Genomic DNA, 20,779 nt, shown 5'->3' with positions numbered 1-20,779 from the left:
CAATCCATCTATCACCAAGGCAAATAAAAAAGGACTAAGAGCTGATCCTTGATGCAACCCCATCACCACTGGGAAGTGCTCTGAGTCCCCTCCTACTGTCCTTACCCTGGTTTTGGCTCCCTCGTACATGTCCTTGATCACCCTAATGTATGCCATAGGTACACCTTTAGCCTTCAAACATGTCCATAGTATTTCTCTTGGGACTTTATCATAAGCCTTTTCTAGGTCGATGAATACCATATGCAAGTCCCTCTTCCTCTCCCTATGCTGCTCCACCAGTCTCCTCATAAGATGGATGGCTTCTGTAGTTGAGCGTCCCGACATAAATCCAAACTGGTTCTCTGAAATAGACACGTCTCTCCTCACCCTCATCTCTACCACTCTTTCCCACAGTTTCATAGTATGACTTAGTAGCTTAATACCTCTATAGTTGTTGCAACTCTGGATATCCCCTTTATTTTTATATAGAGGGATCATTATGCTCGACCTCCATTCTTCGGGCATCGTTGTCGTTTTAAAGATGACATTAAATAACCTAGTCAACCACTCCAAACCTACCGAACTCGTGCTCTTCCAAAATTCCCCAGGAATCTCGCCAGGTCCGGTTGCTCTTCCCCAGCGCATCCTACGAACGACACTCTTAACCTCCTCGACCTTAATACTCCTACAATACCCAAAATCGCAACGCCTCTCTGTATGTTCTAAATCTCCCAACACAAAGTCTCTGTCCCCTTCCTCATTCAAGAGTTTATGGAAATAGAACTGCCATCTCTGTTTAATGAGGGTCTCGTCTACCAATACTTTTCCATGCTCGTCCTTAATGCACTTCACTAGGTCCACATCGCGTGCCCTTGTTGACACCCAATTTTGACCACTCACAACTACTTTTCGAATTGCTATTTTAATAAATAAACAATTTTTCAAAATTATTTCTTTATTAAATAAATAATTTATATTTAATTTTATCCAATAAAACATATATATTTTTACGTTAGTGATTTATAATATTTTTACTATTTATTAATATTATAACTATTATCTTTACTATTTTTATTTTTTTTAATAACGAACCTCATATGTTCGAATATTTTAACGCATCTATTTAGCGTATATTATGTACGTGCGTATTTTGTCTATATAAAAAATATTTCTTAACTAAATTTATTTTATAATTTACTTATTATATTGCATATCTATTTTAATACATTTTATACATGTACATTGAAATTATTATTTAATGAAATTTATTATATAATTTTATATTAATCACGCATACATTTTCGTATATACATACGCATGTTATATATATATACCACTACTTAAATAAAATTTATGATATATTATAATTATTAATTAGATAGAAATCTATTCAATTTTTCTCTATTTTTATTCTAAATATAGTCTTTTCTCTAAATTAAATGCATATATAATCCAATTTAAAATCTTAAATCCATCTTTAAATCACAACCATCCATCTCATCTTTATCAAATACAAAGATCCAATCCCAACCGCTCATCCAAATTAATCAACGGTTAAGATTGCATCCCCCATTTGTAATTACAAAACCCAAAAGGTTTTTCTCTTTCTTCATTTTTTTGGGTCATCTTCTCCAAAGGAGAAGAAGACAACCATAGCTGCCGCCTGTCCCTCATCTCCCACGCTTTCCCTCTCTCTCTCTCACGCTACTCTCTTCTTCTCTCTTTTGTCGTCAGCCTCACGCCGCCGCACCATCGACGAGCAGCAACCAGCAGAAGCGGCGACGACGTGCAGCAGCCCGCCTCTGCCACCAGCTCCACCAACGATGGACAGCAGCTCCTTCAGCTGCAGCAGCAGCGAACCATCAACAGCTGCAACGGCGGACAACAGACCTTCAAGAGACGCGCAGCAGCGGCGACAACCTGTAAACCATCGACGACCCTTCAAAGCTTGGTATTTGGGCCTATATATTTTGGGATCTAATTGTTTCAAAGACGGATCTACAAGATCCGTCCCAGGTATGCTTCACTTCATCTTTTAAGTTCTTGATGATTTTGAAGATCATTGATGTCTATGTGTTCCTAGACTTACATCTTATTAAAGTGTGTTTTAATGCGGCTTATGTTCTTATTGCTATGTTTAAACTGCTTGCATATGTAAATATTAAGGTTTGACATGTAATTTTAAAATTACCATGGTTGGAGTGCTCAATTGTTTGATTTAATTCTGGGCACAACTTCAATACTTTGCGATAATGCATTGATTTGGTAAACAGTAAATACTATTTGTCTTTGTTTTATGATTCCGAACATATTTCTTAAACATATGTGGAATTCAAATTTGCTTGTTACTTATGTTAATTTAATATTTTTTATGATTTGGTGTTATTAGATTTTGTTGTTGTCTGGGCATTTTGAATAAGTTACATAAAGAATTGGTTATTTGTAGATCTTTGTCATACTTCATTTTTCTTGATTGAATTAACAGTTTGTCGAAATTAGATTGAATTATGCATGTAGTTCAATTATGATACAACTTGATTAGTTAAGTAATTACTCTTCAAGTTCGGTGAGCTCTAAATTAATTACTATAATCTTCTTAGTCTTGTATTTTAAATATTATGATTATGACTAATTCTTTGTTTGCTTAGGTTTACATACTTAATGTTCTAACTGGATTTGTTGTTACCTTATTTAACTTTTACTCGTCTCATTATGCATTACATACTTTCTTTGGTTAGCATTATTTTTTTTTTTTTTTTTTAATTGCTTGTGAAATTATGAGCATGATGTTGTCTATAATTAATTATTTTCTCTAAAGTGATTTACATAATTTTTCTACATTATTGATAGCGGGTCCCTCTGGCCATAACTTTTGACTTTTGAAAACATCCTTTTTGAATATAATTTGGAATCAAATCTGGAAAAGCAGAGGTGGATTGATTTGCTTTTGACAAAATCTTGAAAACCTTGCCATTTTCTTTGAAATAATTTATGACTTATTTGGTTTGAATTTGAAATGTGGCCGGTTGTCTTTTGACTTCATGGCCCTTCAGAGTTATCAGTATAAGAACAAACACAGAACAGACAGAGAGAAAAGGGACGAAAAACAGAGAAGAAAAAATAATTTTCTACTTTTCATTTTTTACATCTAATATTCATTACAACACAAAAGGTTTTTTTTAACAAAAATACTTAGTGCTTTTAAGTTCTTTCTGCTGCCTCTTTGCTACTTCGACTTGTTTGGATCTCGAATAGTGCTATCACTTTCCGTTGGCATATTAATAAATTCATATTAATCGTATCCAGGTTAGTACCAATTCCCTTTATATATTGGTTTATTATTTTAAAATGTGTTCTTGCTTTGTTTGTTTGCTTTGTTGTGGTAAAATTACATAATCATGATGTACCTCTATATATTTGTATATCGCTTGTATTTTTTATGGTTTAGCAGGATTTGGATTTCAAATGCAAGACATGAAGATGTTCATTTGGAACAAGATTCAAATAGTTTTAGTTCCTGTCCTATTATTTCTATTTTTGTATTATTTTTTCTTAATTATTTTGGCATGTAATACTAAACTCTTTATATAATAAAAGGGGGAAGAATACATGGGGAGGGAATATACTTGCTACTTGCTTTAGTGATTTATTTTTAGTTCATCTTAAATTTATGTGTGCTTGAATATATGTGAAATTAGTTATACTACTCATTTCCCCATGCTTAAGTTCATTTATTCACGATACGAAAATTTTATTTTTTACAAGAGGTTTGCTTTAATAAAAAAATAATAAAATAAAAAATGATCTAAAAATAATTTGTTAAATATTATTTATCATCATATATGTTTAAAAAATAATTTGTCTATTTTATGTCTTATATTTGTTTATGACAAATCTCATTAAATAATTACTTTGATAATATTTCTACATTATAACTTGTATTTTAAGCCTAAAATCATGAATATAGTTTTAAATAATAGCTTTATCATATTAACTATTTAGACATTATATATGTAGGATCTACTAAATAATTTTGAAATGTAGTAATAATCATATTTAGATTTAAATGTCATTTTGTGTAGACATCATGTTCATAGGATTTACAATTTTAATTATATCATGTTTAAATATTTTAACTAATATTTTTAACATGCTAGTCATTTGGAAATCATGTGCATAAGATTTTATGTTAAATATCATATAGCAAATCATGTCTATAGGATTTGATGAATATTTAAGTATTTATAATATTATGGGCCTTGCTAAATATTTTTTAAGCTCGTTATATGGATGTAATAAATATTGACAAAATATTATGAGGTAGTTTTAATATGAAATAATCCCTAGCTTGAAAGATTTTTCTTTGATATTTTATTTAGGAATCACACCAATAGAATTTTAATAATTATTTTTATATCCAAACTATGCCTATAAAATTTCAATAAATGTTTATCATGATATTATGTATAAAAATTATGTCTATAAGATTCTAACAAATATTTATCGTATTATTCCATTTTGAGGCCATGTCTACATTTTAATAAATTTTTATTTCATTTAGAAACCATATCTATAGTATTTTAATAAATCTTCAGCATGTTATTAACTAAAATCATATTAATAGGATTTATAAACACTATTAGTTAATAACTAAAATTATCAAGCATGCCTTCTTTATTACAATCGCCTTTGTAATTAACATTGCCTTCATATATTTAAAATAATGAAATTTATTGTCTATCTTATTCAAGTTTTATATTTTACAATACCTACGTCTGATTATATGCATACACATAATTATTATGACCTTCACGACTTATCTGTGTTTTCAAGCATGCTAATTAATTAATTAATCTAGAGGCTTATTTGAGATTTTATGTGCTAACTGCTTGTCCTATCTATTTTGTTTGACGATGTGTCCAATTAGGACGCCTATATTTTCTTTGGTCTAAAACCTACCCTAATAGTATATCCAATGCCTCTTGGACATTAAGTTGGGTCGATAGACACGCTTTAAGACGTTAGTTTTTATTTCTTTTAGATCGCTTTAGGATTATAATAACAAATGAACATAGGAGGGGTAGGGGTAGTTAGGCCCTTCGGAAATGATGGAAATCGACCCGAGCAGAAAAACGACAAAAACTATATTTTGTCTTTCGATTAATAAGCCGGCACTGATCCGAAGAATATGAATATATATAAATATTTTATCCTGTCTATTCTAAAATATTTTCATTGATATATATTTGGGGTAGTTTAAATGTTAAAAACTAAATTATTTTCATCTACGTATCACTAATTTCTATTGTCTTTAATTTTTTATTTTTTTATATATTTTTTTAGTTAATAATATTTATTTATCCTGTGTTAATTCTAACATTAATTGTTTAGTTTAACCTAATTAAATCCCTTAAAGAGAAACCATTTTTAAGTTCGTTTGTTTAATTTAATTAATTCATTTAATTATCTTTTTTTATTTAATCATTTTTTAGCAAATCTATTACTCTTATAAATGATCTAAAAATATTTTAAAATTTATATTTCTTTCAAATTGTTTAATACTTTAATTATTGTGAAAACACATTTTTCCAAAGTTAGTCAAGTAATTTTCAAATCGTTGGACAACCGCATGTTAGCGGCTATTTTAAGTGCTAAAACCTTCTTAAAATAGTAATATGAACCTCGTACCTTTTTCTCTAAATTTGTAAGACTTAAATCTGTTATAGTCTTTTAAATTAAGTTTTCTTAATTTCTTTAAAAAATTAAGTGGCGACTCCTCTTTTACTAAAATTGATTTTTTCTTTATAAAAGTTGAAGTTGATTTTAAACTCTAGTCCATTTTTCGACATAACAGAAATGGCGACTCCGCTGGGGACTAATTAGGTTCTAACCATTAGATTTGATTGTTTATTTGACTAACTATTTGGGTTTGTAATAATTAGTAATTTTTGTTTTTCTTAATTGTGCAATTATGTGTTTAATTTATATATTAAATTGTTATTTGCATTTCATAGTATTTTTCCTATTTAATGTATAGTATATTAAAGAACGATTTTGTGGTACCGCAGTCGGACTTTTTATACTTAATCCTTTTCGGAAACGATCGACAATTTATTGATACGCCATGCGTCCAATGGTTGTCGTAAGTTCCAGCCTGAGTTGTCCGCTTGGGTTACCAGTCTTGCAAAAGTCACTCTTAGTCAATCTAGCGTGGAGCAAAGCCAAATTCCTAATTTAGTGCATTGGCCTAAGACGACCCAATACCCAAGGCGTATTGGCCCATTAGAAAGACCACCTTAAGTTCAAAACGGCCCTCGGCCTAAATGGACAAGCATACCTATATGTTTAAATTTGAAGGTTTTATACGCGGTTTGGCAAACCATTGTCCCTCGGGGCTGGGAGTTTTTTTTTGTAGCTTAGTCTAGTCAAAGAAGGATCTTCAGTAAATAACACTTCATCCAAAAGGCGTTGGCGTTCGGAGATGTCAAGAAATCAAGAAAGAAGGATTTTCCACGAAGGCTTAGTTAGGATTGTACCCCTGCGTGAGACTGACTATTTATATCCCTTTTTTCCATTTATGTATCCCCATTCAAATTATTCATAATATTTGTATAAATATAAGTTTGGGGACAATGGAATGTTTCAAATGACGTAATACATCCTTCGAATCGTTAGGCCTACCTTTGGCACAAAAAGGTCACATATCTGTTTAGGATGCGCAATAATTGTTTGTGTGCTATATGCTATAACTGTTTTGTAAATATGTTGCTTTATTTGGAGACATGCTAGTCCACTCTTTTAGATTTTTTTTAGAGCTTCATAGGCATAAATATCGAGTCACTATCGATAGTGCATCCAAATATTCAATGAGTCTTTAATTTCTCAACAAAATTCGAACTTTACACTCAAATCATAAACTTTGCTTTCTCATCTCGACAAAAAAATATCAAGTGGTCGAACTACGTAGGACCTGAATTCTCCTTTGTGAGATACATAGGCTGTCTTTCAAGGCTCGGTCCCTGTTTTTGAAGTTTTCAGTTTTCCTCATTCTTTCAAAGAAATTGAGAACTTTTTCTGCATCTAAGAAAAACAAGGGTACAAAAGTTGAAACGCAAAAAAATCTGTGATTCACAAGTCAACTTTTCTCACACATTTATCATAAAATTATTTTTTGTCCGTTTACTCTTTCTTCACCCATAGATTAATTTATCTTAAAACAAAGCAACATTTATGTGTTTAGTTCTTTATGTGATATTTTGCATTAATTATTACAAGCACAGACTAATACTTTGGCTTTTGAGTTATTTTTCTTTTTCAGGGAAAGACTAATTTATGTCGGAAAATAAACTTGCTTACTTCTCAAAGATCGAGGGTTCAACAAAGTTGTTTCTTTCTTTGTAGGGATGTTATCAAAGGACATCATGCGATAAATGAAAGGATCTCAATTTGGAGGTCAATTCCCTCTCCCTAACTAAGAAGTTTTCTTTGTACACAGAAGAGACGACATTATTTCAAGAGAGGGGATCACGGGACAAAGAGTTCATGGAAAATAACGATGACATTAAATTTCACAAGACACCAATACACAACCTGAAAGATAAATCGGGGGAGTCTTTGACTATGAAATCTTACTCCTATATCTTGTTACTTATTTTTTTTATATAGAATGGCCCCGCTTTCACACTTTTCTCATATCTTTGCAGGAAAACTGTCCCCGACAATAGTCGGGAATGGTTATAACAACGTATGATTCTTTGAATAGTTGGAAGAATTCAAATCATAAGAGACAATCCTCAAGAAAAACACAACAACAATAACCAGAGCTCAAGAAATTGGATTTATTGGAGAAATATCAATTTGAGGAAGAAAGATATAGGATGATAAACATCCAACGTCTATATTAGATGAAGAATTAAAGAGATACATATTCCAAGAGTCTCCTAAAAATGATGTAAAATTTCAAGATAAACAAGAAATAGATACTGAGTATGACAACATAAAATACTGAAAGCAGAGAGCTAAATATTTGGACAAATTATTGGAAACAAGTGTTCAACAGGATGCAAATACTAATTGAGAAATTATAGGAAAGCATAGAAAACATTGAAAAACAATCCTCTCCAGTAGAAGAATTATCCCAAAATCTAAAAAGAGCAGATAATTTCGTACAATTTGTCCTCCAAAATGCACCCGTTATTATCCGTCACCAGGACAATGAGTTATGTTATCTACAATTGTTTGTCAAGTCTGCACGAAGAGGACATCATCAATAAATAAATGTAAAGATTTTACTAGTACTGATGTAAAGGAATCTCGAGACTTCAAATGAGAGGTTTTGGAAAGGGGAATATTGGCAAAGAAGGGATTATTTGGGTCAAAGAATTCTCTAATATATGTTGAACCTGTGTTCAGTAAGGCAGGAGAGACAATTGGTGTAAATTACATAGGAATGGAGATAACTGATCAGATAAGGAAAAGAGAAAAAAAAATGGCAAAATTACAAGAAGTGATAGTTGTACAGAAAGCCAAGGAGACTGAACTTAACAGAGAAAACTATGCGAGAAAAACAAATGCTTGCAACCATGTCTCATTAGATTAGATCCTTTTGTCAGGAGTGGTCAATATGATTGAGATTTTTTTCTACCATAAGATTGATAAGGAACATCGTCAGCTTGTGAATGTAATATTGTCTTCAGAAGATTTGGTTCTTCAACTAATAAATGACATCATTTACCTTTCCAAAGTCGAATCAGGAGTAATGAAGTTGGAAGCCACAACATTCCGACCAAGAGAGGTTATAAAGCACGCTGCAGCATCTCCACAGAAAATATTAACATTGGAAGACCACACCAAGTTTGTCTAAAGCTCTAAATTATTTTATATATCATATCTACAAGAACTACGCACACCTGATTCTCATCTTGATGAGATACGTAGGCAGCCCTTCTTGGGTTCGGTATTTCCTTTTTAAAAAAAAATAAATAAATAAAAAATAGTAGTTAAAAAAATAGAAAATACATAAAATAATAAATTGTGTACATATTTTAAGAGTCATATCTTCTTGATTGGGACACATACAGTTAGGAGCATGCGAAATATTTGGTATGATAAAAATGATTGGCTTTGTGGTAAACCATAGCTTCTGTTGGTATCTTTCATTCGTACTTTTGTGATGCTTGAAAATTCTCTTGCGGGCATTCAAGGTAAGAATATAACCAACCTCATGGCTTCATGTGCATTGTGTGGTGAGCTTTAGATTAAAATTCAATTGCATCGCACTGTTGATCTAGAACTTGGCCTGATATGTTTGTTGAGGCGAAATCTTGAGTTATGTTTGGTTTGAGAAAGGATTGTAGGCCTTTTTTGACCCGATTGTGCCTTTCAAAGCCTACCAAATAACATTAATCCCTAGTTTTCCCACTTTGAGCCTAAAACCTTTTCTTTGGAATACCACATCTTAGCCCTTTCCCTTCTGAGTGCTTACATGCACTATTCCTCTCTTGGCCCAACCTCCTTGAGCGCACCAAAAACATGCAAATTATAGGAGAAGATCCAACTTTGAAATTGCCAAAGGCAAAAGACGTAAAGTCTCCAAAGTCAAGAAAGCAAAAACGACTTTCTCATAAAAAAAAAAAACCTCCTACAAGGTCGATGTAAGACAAAAAGGAAACTACTCCAACAAAAAAGGAGAAACCTCAAAAAGGAACGAAAAGAGAAAAGCTCTAACAACTAAGGACTCAAAGAAGTCAAGACAAAAGAAAGAGGTGAAAAGAGGAAAAACTCTATCAAATAAAGACTCGAAGAAGTTGAGACAAAAGAAAGAGGATTAGACGTCAAAGGCGTATCAATCATCAAAAGCATAAATTCAGTGTGATGCTCAAGGAGATATTAAGTCACTTTTATCCCAAATTAATATCCCACCCGTTCCCTAAGCCTACATTACAAACCAATAAACAAGCCCTATATGATCTCATTCCAAATATTCTCACATTAGTGGAGACTTACATGCAGGCCAAGCATATGGTATCACAGTTGCATGCGTTGAACTTTCTTGAGAGTGTGAGTGCACTTTGTAAAATGTTCTCAAATCAAACACTTCATATATGTGCGAAATAGAACTTTCTTTATTGTGAGGGCACTTGAAACATGATGATTGGTATAATTCTAAGCCTTTGTTGGAAGCAGGATGAAAAAAAAATCTTGTCGACACTTAAGTATGTTTGAGGTACTACTTGAAGCTATAGGAATTACCTTGAAGTCAATCTCAGTTATAAGAAAGGAAATGAGAAATATTTCTATGCATTCCTAACTGTTGATACCAATTGTAGTCAAAATTTGACTATCTCTTTACATTCACTTAAAAAAAAAAACTCTTGCATTTGTCCTTTGAAAGTGGATAGTTTGCTCTAAATAATGTAACATTAGGCTAATCCCATTGATGTGAAATGCATGTTTTACTTCATTGAATCATCCATATCAAATGGGTGGAATATCTCGTGTTTTTAAGCTAGAAATGTTGTAAGTAATACAGTTTTCCATGTCATTATGCTCATATTACACATGTGTCTACTGATTATCTTGTCTCAGATTTTGCAGCATTCATTATCCTGAGAATTGGAACTACATTTGACCTGATTCCTGCACCAACAGGATATGTAGGCGCCACAATGGCTCGGTCATGTTCCTTGTAAGATTTTCATTTCTCCCTTATAATGAAAACTGGGACAGAATTTTTGAGAAGATCTCAAAAATTCAGAAAAAAATACTATCTCTAGCAAGTTAAGATTGGAGATCATGTTAATATATGCAACTGGGACAGAATTTTTGAGAAAATCTCAAAAATTCCACAAGAACGTCAAAATTCTTTTTTCAGCAGCTCGAGATTTATCAAGAGATCTAACTGGAAAGAATTTTTGAGGAAGATTCCAAAAATTCCATCAAGAATTGTCAGAAGTTCGAAGTCAACTTCAAATGATCTCCAACATTGCTAGAATGGAGCGAACTCGAATTCAAGATGCGAGCCACCGAGGCCTCGTATAACTTCTATCAAAGACATGAGTTCCCATGAACACGAGTTTTTCAAAAAAAAAAAAAAGAAAAAAAAAAGTTGTCAAATCATCCAAGAGGATGACATTGCATTATCATTTTCAAGAGGGTCATTGCATTCATTTGCCAAGAGGGTCATTGCATATCATTGCCAAAAGGGCCATTGCATATCATTGCCAAGAGGGCCATTGCATATCATTGCCAAGAGGGCCATTCACATTTCATTTTATTCATATTATATTACCGGAGGTGGTAATATCATTTGCCAAGAGGGCCATTCATATTTTCTTTTATTCATATTATATTACCGGAGGTGGTAATATCATTTGCCAAGAGGGCCATTTTCATTTCCATTGCATATCATTGCCAAGAGGGCCATTGCATATCATTGCCAAGAGGGCCATTGCATATCATTGCCAAGAGGGCCATTGCATATCATTGCCAAGAGGGCCATTCATATTTCATTATTCGTATTATATTATCGGAGGTGGTAATATCATTTGCCAAGAGGGCCATTGCATTTTCATTTGCCAAGAGGGCCATTGCATTTTCATTTGCCAAGAGGGCCATTGCATATCATTGCCAAGAGGGCCATTGCATTTTCATTTGCCAAGAGGGCCATTGCATTTTTCATTTGCTAAGAGGGCCATTGCATATTCATTACCAAAAGGGCATTGCATTTTCATTTTCCAAGATGGCCATTGTATATTCATTGCTAAGAGGTTCAATACATATTCATTGCCAAGAAGGTCATTGCATATATCCTACCAATGGATCTTTATTTGTCCTATCGATGGACCAACATATCCTACTAATGGATCTTCATTCGTCCTACCGATGGACTTGCATTTATTTTGCCTAGTATCCTTTCAATGGATCATCATCCGTCCTATCGATGGACCAACATATCCTACCAATGGATCTTCATTCGTCCTATCAATGGACATGCAAATATCCTACCGATGGATCATCTTTATTCGTCCTACCAATGGACATGCATCATATCCTACCGATGGATCAGCTTCATTCATCCTATCGATGGACACGCATTTTGTATCCTACCAATGGATCAATTGAGATTTTCAACATACAAAAAGAATGAAAGTGTGCAAACGACATCAAAAAGGATGCAGCCCAATGTGGAATCTTTTTTTGTAGCTACGAACTGGACACAATCCGAAGAGGAATATCAGGCTCATAGGGCATGAGCTGAGGAACGACTTCCACCACAGTAAACCACATTTCTATCGGAAGGCGTGTGGTTATTTCGGGGTCTAACCATAATTCCAAAATCCGTATCAACCCCTTTTAAAAAGATGAAATGTGGTTGGCCAAAATTGGATTTGTCAATTTTCTTTGTCCACGATCTCTTTTATCAATCATATCCAAAGAAAGGGACAGCTGTTGACACCCAATTTTGACCACTCACAACTACTTTTCGAATTGCTATTTTAATAAATAAACAATTTTTCAAAATTATTTCTTTATTAAATAAATAATTTATATTTAATTTTATCCAATAAAACATATATATTTTTACGTTAGTGATTTATAATATTTTTACTATTTATTAATATTATAACTATTATCTTTACTATTTTTATTTTTTTTAATAACGAACCTCATATGTTCGAATATTTTAACGCATCTATTTAGCGTATATTATGTACGTGCGTATTTTGTCTATATAAAAAATATTTCTTAACTAAATTTATTTTATAATTTACTTATTATATTGCATATCTATTTTAATACATTTTATACATGTACATTGAAATTATTATTTAATGAAATTTATTATATAATTTTATATTAATCACGCACACATTTTCGTATATACATACGCATGTTATATATATATACCACTACTTAAATAAAATTTATGATATATTATAATTATTAATTAGATAGAAATCTATTCAATTTTTCTCTATTTTTATTCTAAATATAGTCTTTTCTCTAAATTAAATGCATATATAATCCAATTTAAAATCTTAAATCCATCTTTAAATCACAACCATCCATCTCATCTTTATCAAATACAAAGATCCAATCCCAACCGCTCATCCAAATTAATCAACGGTTAAGATTGCATCCCCCATTTGTAATTACAAAACCCAAAAGGTTTTTCTCTTTCTTCATTTTTTTGGGTCATCTTCTCCAAAGGAGAAGAAGACAACCATAGCTGCCGCCTGTCCCTCATCTCCCACGCTTTCCCTCTCTCTCTCTCACGCTACTCTCTTCTTCTCTCTTTTGTCGTCAGCCTCACGCCGCCGCACCATCGACGAGCAGCAACCAGCAGAAGCGGCGACGACGTGCAGCAGCCCGCCTCTGCCACCAGCTCCACCAACGATGGACAGCAGCTCCTTCAGCTGCAGCAGCAGCGAACCATCAACAGCTGCAACGGCGGACAACAGACCTTCAAGAGACGCGCAGCAGCGGCGACAACCTGTAAACCAACGACGACCCTTCAAAGCTTGGTATTTGGGCCTATATATTTTGGGATCTAATTGTTTCAAAGACGGATCTACAAGATCCGTCCCAGGTATGCTTCACTTCATCTTTTAAGTTCTTGATGATTTTGAAGATCATTGATGTCTATGTGTTCCTAGACTTACATCTTATTAAAGTGTGTTTTAATGCGGCTTATGTTCTTATTGCTATGTTTAAACTGCTTGCATATGTAAATATTAAGGTTTGACATGTAATTTTAAAATTACCATGGTTGGAGTGCTCAATTGTTTGATTTAATTCTGGGCACAACTTCAATACTTTGCGATAATGCATTGATTTGGTAAACAGTAAATACTATTTGTCTTTGTTTTATGATTCCGAACATATTTCTTAAACATATGTGGAATTCAAATTTGCTTGTTACTTATGTTAATTTAATATTTTTTATGATTTGGTGTTATTAGATTTTGTTGTTGTCTGGGCATTTTGAATAAGTTACATAAAGAATTGGTTATTTGTAGATCTTTGTCATACTTCATTTTTCTTGATTGAATTAACAGTTTGTCGAAATTAGATTGAATTATGCATGTAGTTCAATTATGATACAACTTGATTAGTTAAGTAATTACTCTTCAAGTTCGGTGAGCTCTAAATTAATTACTATAATCTTCTTAGTCTTGTATTTTAAATATTATGATTATGACTAATTCTTTGTTTGCTTAGGTTTACATACTTAATGTTCTAACTGGATTTGTTGTTACCTTATTTAACTTTTACTCGTCTCATTATGCATTACATACTTTCTTTGGTTAGCATTATTTTTTTATTTTTTTTTAATTGCTTGTGAAATTATGAGCATGATGTTGTCTATAATTAATTATTTTCTCTAAAGTGATTTACATAATTTTTCTACATTATTGATAGCGGGTCCCTCTGGCCATAACTTTTGACTTTTGAAAACATCCTTTTTGAATATAATTTGGAATCAAATCTGGAAAAGCAAAGGTGGATTGATTTGCTTTTGACAAAATCTTGAAAACCTTGCCATTTTCTTTGAAATAATTTATGACTTATTTGGTTTGAATTTGAAATATGGCCGGTTGTCTTTTGACTTCATGGCCCTTCAGAGTTATCAGTATAAGAACAAACACAGAACAGACAGAGAGAAAAGGGACGAAAAACAGAGAAGAAAAAATAATTTTCTACTTTTCATTTTTTACATCTAATATTCATTACAACACAAAAGGTTTTTTTTAACAAAAATACTTAGTGCTTTTAAGTTCTTTCTGCTGCCTCTTTGCTACTTCGACTTGTTTGGATCTCGAATAGTGCTATCACTTTCCGTTGGCATATTAATAAATTCATATTAATCGTATCGAGGTTAGTACCAATTCCCTTTATATATTGGTTTATTATTTTAAAATGTGTTCTTGCTTTGTTTGTTTGCTTTGTTGTGGTAAAATTACATAATCATGATGTACCTCTATATATTTGTATATCGCTTGTATTTTTTATGGTTTAGCAGGATTTGGATTTCAAATGCAAGACATGAAGATGTTCATTTGGAACAAGATTCAAATAGTTTTAGTTCCTGTCCTATTATTTCTATTTTTGTATTATTTTTTCTTAATTATTTTGGCATGTAATACTAAACTCTTTATATAATAAAAGGGGGAAGAATACATGGGGAGGGAATATACTTGCTACTTGCTTTAGTGATTTATTTTTAGTTCATCTTAAATTTATGTGTGCTTGAATATATGTGAAATTAGTTATACTACTCATTTCCCCATGCTTAAGTTCATTTATTCACGATACGAAAATTTTATTTTTTACAAGAGGTTTGCTTTAATAAAAAAATAATAAAATAAAAAATGATCTAAAAATAATTTGTTAAATATTATTTATCATCATATATGTTTAAAAAATAATTTGTCTATTTTATGTCTTATATTTGTTTATGACAAATCTCATTAAATAATTACTTTGATAATATTTCTACATTATAACTTGTATTTTAAGCCTAAAATCATGAATATAGTTTTAAATAATAGCTTTATCATATTAACTATTTAGACATTATATATGTAGGATCTACTAAATAATTTTGAAATGTAGTAATAATCATATTTAGATTTAAATGTCATTTTGTGTAGACATCATGTTCATAGGATTTACAATTTTAATTATATCATGTTTAAATATTTTAACTAATATTTTTAACATGCTAGTCATTTGGAAATCATGTGCATAAGATTTTATGTTAAATATCATATAGCAAATCATGTCTATAGGATTTGATGAATATTTAAGTATTTATAATATTATGGGCCTTGCTAAATATTTTTTAAGCTCGTTATATGGATGTAATAAATATTGACAAAATATTATGAGGTAGTTTTAATATGAAATAATCCCTAGCTTGAAAGATTTTTCTTTGATATTTTATTTAGGAATCACACCAATAGAATTTTAATAATTATTTTTATATCCAAACTATGCCTATAAAATTTCAATAAATGTTTATCATGATATTATGTATAAAAATCATGTCTATAAGATTCTAACAAATATTTATCGTATTATTCCATTTTGAGGCCATGTCTACATTTTAATAAATTTTTATTTCATTTAGAAACCATATCTATAGTATTTTAATAAATCTTCAGCATGTTATTAACTAAAATCATATTAATAGGATTTATAAACACTATTAGTTAATAACTAAAATTATCAAGCATGCCTTCTTTATTACAATCGCCTTTGTAATTAACATTGCCTTCATATATTTAAAATAATGAAATTTATTGTCTATCTTATTCAAGTTTTATATTTTACAATACCTACGTCTGATTATATGCATACACATAATTATTATGACCTTCACGACTTATCTGTGTTTTCAAGCATGCTAATTAATTAATTAATCTAGAGGCTTATTTGAGATTTTATGTGCTAACTGCTTGTCCTATCTATTTTGTTTGACGATGTGTCCAATTAGGACGCCTATATTTTCTTTGATCTAAAACCTACCCTAATAGTATATCCAATGCCTCTTGGACATTAAGTTGGGTCGATAGACACGCTTTAAGACGTTAGTTTTTATTTCTTTTAGATCGCTTTAGGATTATAATAACAAATGAACATAGGAGGGGTAGGGGTAGTTAGGCCCTTCGGAAATGATGGAAATCGACTCGAGCAGAAAAACGACAAAAACTATATTTTGTCTTTCGATTAATAAGCCGACACTGATCCGAAGAATATGAATATATATAAATATTTTATCCTGTCTATTCTAAAATATTTTCATTGATATATATTTGGGGTAGTTTAAATGTTAAAAACTAAATTATTTTCATCTACGTATCACTAATTTCTATTGTCTTTAATTTTTTATTTTTTTATATATTTTTTTCGTTAATAATATTTATTTATCCTGTGTTAATTCTAACATTAATTGTTTAGTTTAACCTAATTAAATCCTTTAAAGAGAAACCATTTTTAAGTTCGTTTGTTTAATTTAATTAATTCATTTAATTATCTTTTTTTATTTAATCATTTTTTAGCAAATCTATTACTCTTATAAATGATCTAAAAATATTTTAAAATTTATATTTCTTTCAAATTGTTTAATACTTTAATTATTGTGAAAACACATTTTTCCAAAGTTAGTCAAGTAATTTTCAAATCGTTGGACAACCGCATGTTAGCGGCTATTTTAAGTGCTAAAACCTTCTTAAAATAGTAATATGAACCTCGTACCTTTTTCTCTAAATTTGTAAGACTTAAATCTGTTATAGTCTTTTAAATTAAGTTTTCTTAATTTCTTTAAAAAATTAAGTGGCGACTCCTCTTTTACTAAAATTGATTTTTTCTTTATAAAAGTTGAAGTTGATTTTAAACTCTAGTCCATTTTTCGACATAACAGCCCTTCTCTCCCGCGCCCTGGCTAGCCTGAACAATTTTCTATCCCCACCTTTCTCTTCTAGTTTAGCATAAAGGCGTTCAAAAGCTGTTGTTTTTGCCGTCAAAACCGCCGACTTATATATATATATAAAAAAAAAAATCTTCATCCGAAAAATAAATAAATAATAAATATATTAATTTCCCATCAATATACATATATATATAATATATATATCTTTCTTTCAGCTATTTGTTTTCCTATTCATTCCGTATTATTTTAATAATCCGCTCATTCCGCATTATTTAAATATTCCGCCCATTTCGTATTAATTATTATTTTTCCGCCGTTTCGTATTATTTTAATAATCCTCCCATTCCGCATTATTTAAATATTCCGTCCATTTCGTATTAATTATTATTTTTCTGCCGTTCCGCATTATTTTATATTTTTCGCCCACTCCGCATTATTTTAATCATCCGTTATTATTTTTATTTTTATTTAATTTCTATCTCCCTAAAAATAGAGAGATTAGACAGAACAAGGGGGGGCGGACACGAACACAGACAGAATAGGGAAGAACACTAAAAAAAAATCTCACACTCTCATTTTAAGTATCTTCTTGTAAAAGAATTTTTGAATTTTCTCTCAATTTGAACTAGATTTTACTTGAAAAACGAGGGTATATTCGTGACCAAAGTCTTTCCGTTCACTGCCCAGCAACAGGTAATATTTACTCCGTTCTTCTTTTATTTTTGATTGTTATTATCATAAAAGGTTATCCTAAATTATTATCTTGCTAATTTCGTCATTATTTTTCTTGTTTGCATGAACAATCCTGGAGCAAAAATGGAGTCTTGATCTGAGACTCGATATAATCATCCTACCCTCACATGGAGTCGATATCCTAGATCTTTTAAAATAGCAAACGAATAAGATTGTCATATTCAGTGTCAATCCAGGCTGTTTATATTTTTCAGCATTTATTATTATTGTTATCATTATTCTTATTATCAGTGTCTGTTTATTTGATGTCGTCATTATTGTTATTTTAATTATTATTGCTATTATTATTATTAGTATATTTTATTTTCTGTTATTACTATTATTATTATTATTTTCGCTGTCAATATTATTAATAGAAGTAGTAGTATGTTTATTTTTCTGTTAGTATTACTATTATTATTATTATTATTATTATTATTATTATTATTATTATTATTTTCGTTATTCATATTAATATTATTATTTTCATTATTAATATTATTAAGAGAAGCAGTAGAATGTTTATTTTTCTGTTAGTATTACTATTATTATTATTAATATTATTATTTTTATTGTTATTATTATTTTCGTTATTATTATTATTATTATTATTAGTAGTAGTAGTATATATTTTTATTATTACCGTTTTTATTATTATTATTATTAGTAGTAGTATTTTATTTACTATTAGCATTATTATTATTAGTTTATTACTATCATTAATATTTTCGTAATTATTATTATCATTATTATTAGTACATTTTGTTTACTGCTATTATTATTAATGTTACCATTATTATTATTATGTTATTATATGTATTATTATTTTCGTTATTAATATTATTAGTAGTACTATTATTATTATTATTATTATTATTATCATTTTCGTTATTATTATTATTATTATTATTATTATTATTATTTGCATTATTATTATTATCATTTTCGTCATTATTATTAATAACTATTTTTTACTATTATTATTATTTCTATTAATATTATTATCATCATTTCATTACTATTATTATTATTATTATTATTTTCGTCATTATTATTATTAATAGTAGCAATGTTTTTTTTATCCACTATTATTACTATCATTGTTAGTATTTTTGTTATTATTATTGTTATTACTATTATCATTACTAGTATAGTTATCATTATTAATATCATCATCATTATCATTATTATTATTATCATTATTTATTGTTATTATCATTATTATTATTATCATTATTATATTTATCGATATTTTATTTATGATTATTATTATTATTATTATACTATTATTGTTATTATTTTATTATTATTATATGTTATTGTTATTTGTCATTAACGTTATTATTTATTATGCTTATTGTTATTATTCTTATTCTTATTATTATTATTGCTATTGTTATTATTATCTATTTATTATTATTCGTATTATTGCTATTATATTTACCGTTATCATATTATTATTATTATTATTATTATTATTATTATTATTATTATTATTATTATTGCTATTATTATTATTGTTGTTGTTATCACTATTTATCATTATTATTATTATTATTATTATTATTTACTTATTATTATTATTATTATTATTATTTTTGTTTTTATTATTATCATTATTATACTAGTATAGTTTATTTACTATTATTATTATTACTATTATTGTTGTTGTGGTTGTTATGAGTTGTAGTTGTATTTTATTTTACTGTTAGTATTATTATTATTATTATTATTATTTTCGTTTTTATTACTATCATTATTATTAGGGTATTTTGTTTACTGTTATTATTGTCATTATTGTTATTACAATTATTATTATTATTATTATTATTATTATTATCATTATTATTATTATCATTATCATTAGTATTAGAAGTATTTCTATTTACTATTATTATTATTATTATTATTATTATTTTCTTCATCATTATTATTATTAGTAGTAGTACTAATAGTAGTAGTAGTATTTTTATTTACTGTTATTATTATTATTATCGTTACTATTATTATTCGTAGTATTTTATTTTACTATTATTATTATTAATATTATTATCGTTATCTTTATTAGTATTATTAGTATTAAATTCGTTATCATTATTATCATTAGTATTTTTATTATTATTATTATTATTATCGTTATTAGTATTATTTAGTGTTACTATCATTATTATTATTATCATCATCATTATTATTATTATTATTATTATTATTATTTACTGCCGTTATTAATATTATTATTTCTATTATTATTATTATTATTATTATTGTTGTTATTATTATTATTATTATTATTATTATTTATCATATTATTATTATTATTATTGTCGTTGTGTTCTCACTAATGCAATAGCTAACATTATATGGATATTTAGATTTGTGAAACTTTAATTAAAATGGTTCATCATAATAAAAGAAATCAATATTTTTCTTTAAGGCTTAGTTATTAAAATATATATATATATATATCGCATTGAAACACTCACTTAGTTACTAAGCTTTGTTTTCAAAACTTTTGAGCAACTTTTTTTTATAATTTTAATCATTTAACCTAAGTTTGGCCGGTAATCGTTTTTAACGAATCTTGAAGGATGCCTAACTCCTTCCCTTTAGGATAACTAGAACCCTTATCTA

At 29.3% G+C, this 20,779-nt stretch overlaps 1 long non-coding RNA gene across 1 annotated transcript; it reads left to right on the top strand.

The window, feature by feature from the left end:
* The first annotated feature begins 3,149 nt into the window (after positions 1-3,149).
* On the top strand, positions 3,150-3,682 carry LOC129877337 (uncharacterized). Its single transcript, XR_008763526.1, has 2 exons — positions 3,150-3,285; positions 3,431-3,682. It is a non-coding gene; the product is annotated as an uncharacterized LOC129877337 (long non-coding RNA).
* Positions 3,683-20,779: the final 17,097 nt, after the last annotated feature.

The sequence above is a fragment of the Solanum dulcamara genome, chromosome 12, assembly GCF_947179165.1.
Source record: "Solanum dulcamara chromosome 12, daSolDulc1.2, whole genome shotgun sequence".
Lineage (NCBI taxonomy): Eukaryota > Viridiplantae > Streptophyta > Magnoliopsida > Solanales > Solanaceae > Solanum > Solanum dulcamara.
The sequence above is the reverse complement of the archived record's forward strand: the minus strand, read 5'-3'. Positions and strand labels throughout refer to the sequence as shown.